The sequence below is a fragment of the Alosa pseudoharengus genome, unplaced genomic scaffold, assembly GCF_046254945.1.
Source record: "Alosa pseudoharengus isolate Yale_2024_CS ecotype anadromous, Long Island Sound unplaced genomic scaffold, YU_APseudo_1.1 YU_APseudo_1.1_scf_22, whole genome shotgun sequence".
In the NCBI taxonomy this organism is placed as follows: domain Eukaryota; kingdom Metazoa; phylum Chordata; class Actinopteri; order Clupeiformes; family Clupeidae; genus Alosa; species Alosa pseudoharengus.
The window spans coordinates 2,039,276-2,041,775 of NW_027468680.1; the positions used below are offsets into that span (position 1 = coordinate 2,039,276).

General features: G+C 40.8%; 1 protein-coding gene across 2 annotated transcripts in view; it reads left to right on the plus strand.

The window, feature by feature from the left end:
- Positions 1 to 2,500, plus strand: part of pitrm1 (pitrilysin metallopeptidase 1) — a 35,050-nt gene that overhangs the window by 21,941 nt on the left and 10,609 nt on the right. The gene's annotated exons all lie outside the window — the stretch shown is intronic.

Below are 2,500 nucleotides of genomic sequence, written 5' to 3' on the forward strand. Positions count from 1 at the left end.
GGGCTCCATATCCACTAGGGCTCCATATCCATTATGCAAGGATTAAAGTTCTCCGTCATAGGACGGATTTCCGTCAATTTGATTTTAGAAATGTCATATTTGAGATCGATGCAGAGCCGATGAGAAAATAAATAGGGGGGGGGGGACTATCACCTTTGCTTTTCCAAAGAACACGTATGGAGGACTATAACGGTCTAAAAGTTGGATTATACTGAGATGGATTACATTAGAGACAGCTGATTAGGTTGGCCAATCCGTTTAACTTTTTTGGATATGATATTGTGAGCTCTAGGCTATGTGCGAATTCGGAGAAGAAGCGTAGGCTGCAGGGTAGGAATTTCACGGCGGCCACGACGGCCATGGCCGTCGTAGCCCCATTGGATTGGCCGTGAGGCTCCTTTGAAAATCAGAGGTTTACAGGCCACGGTGGCCTTGGTGCCCCCTTCTTTCAATATTCTGCTTTGCGTCCTACTAATAGCGATTTTTATTTAGCCTGTGGCCTGTCAAAATTATCTTAGCATTCACAGCGCAAATTAATTTAGTCTTTTACGCAGTGGAGAAAGTGACAGAGCAAAAAAGAAAGTGCGTCCAAATTCACCCATTCCCAGTTGAACTACTCGCGAAGTAGCCTATTCATCACACAGACATCACAAGTATCACATGAAAGAGCTTTTTCTCAGCTTTTAAACGATGTTAGCCGATAATTGCTGTGTTGAACGGTTCGCGAGAAAAGTAAATAATATAATTCAATTTAATCATACATTCTACGAAGGTTTTGCGTCCCATGATCTCCCCACCTATTCATCTCGGTGGAATACTTTACGAACCCTTCTTTTAACACATGACAATCCATATATCAGAATAAACAGGAGACCTTACCGAACACAAAGGTGTAAAGCAGTCCCCTGTACAGTTAGCCGTTCCAGAATATGAATTTGCAGTAAAGTTCAAAATACATGGATGTCTCCAAATTTGGGCTTTAAGTTTTACAATGTGTTTAAATTGTTCCACATGATTTCATAACGGGACAAATACAAAATAAATGTTACAAATATCGCCTAGATATTGGTAAATCAGAGGACAGCTGACTAAGAGTTTGTGAAAGTAGCCTTAATGATCACAAAATGCTAAGCATGCATCTAGGCTATTTGAGTTTCTTAAAGCTGAGCTGTGCTTAAATTGTTCAATACATGATTTCATAACAGGCCAAATATAAAATAAATGTTATAGCCTAGATATCTGTAAATATTAGATGATCAGATGATTTACAGTTCTATGTAATATGTCATGTTTCATGTTTTTGTAATGTTTCATACAGTGATGCAGGTCTACTGCAGTGAATAGGCTAAATACAACTTTGATAATTTGTATAGCCTACTACTGTATAGTTAACTTTGGCCTTGGTGCCCTGACATGTGACCTTTGTGCCCCCCACCAAATATGCCCAACTGAAGGCCAAGTGGCCTTGCCCCCAGAATGGTGAAATTCCAAGCCTGGTAGGCTGTGTTCTTTCCGTGCATCAATGTAGACAATTTCTTACTATCGCGAACTCTTGTCAGGGGAGAGGTCATTCATTTTGGGTGTCACCTATGACTTGAACAGATAGCCTTCTATGCCACCCGATGTAGGCTACTATTATTGTTACAGTTTTTAATCAATGCAACTAACATTATGTGTAAAGCGACGCAATATAAACCGTAGCCTATGCAATTTATTATCCCGTCTGTTATGACATGTACAACAATGTTTTTCACAATTTGCGACGGAAGGTTTTGACTGAGCGTGTTAGCATAAAAAAAAAAATATCACTGTCATCATCGCGAACTGTTGAAAGGGGGTCAGTCTGTTTGTGACGCACAGACAGCCTTGTAGCCTATTTTGCTTAGGCCTCACTTTTAACGACAGTAGGTTGTTAGTGTATGTTGACAAAAAATAACCATACAATTAAAATAGTCAACTTAAAACTTTGCTATAAAATAGTATTAATTTGTAGCACAAAACCATAACCAGTAGGCCTACCAGAACCTCGCATATTAGCGTCATGATTTGTGTGCGTCTATTTGGCAAGGCCATGGCTGTCATGGGTGCGTTGTTGCTAAAGGAAGACAAGTGTCAAAAGTTAAAAAATAAATGGAGATGGGCAGTTGTTGGAAACGGGGGAGAACTAACAAGCCATGGTGTAAAGAAGTTAAAGTGCCAGGGGTTTGCTTTTGCGCGGTTCGCTTCAAGAAAATTGTTTATGGATGCAATAGGAAAACGTTTTAGCACGCCACCAATCAGAAGACCGCCATAAGGTTAACGTTCGTGCACTTCAGGACATCTTCCCTACCTGGTGCAACTAGCCACCACGACAGAGGTAGGCTACGTTAATCTATGGCTGACCGTTTTTAGAAAGTAGGCTACATGTTCTTTCATAGCGCAACACGACCTGTCCCTCACCATATCGCAACCTCTTGTCAACCAATCTGTTGCTGAAGACAAAAGCACCGTCTCCAGATTG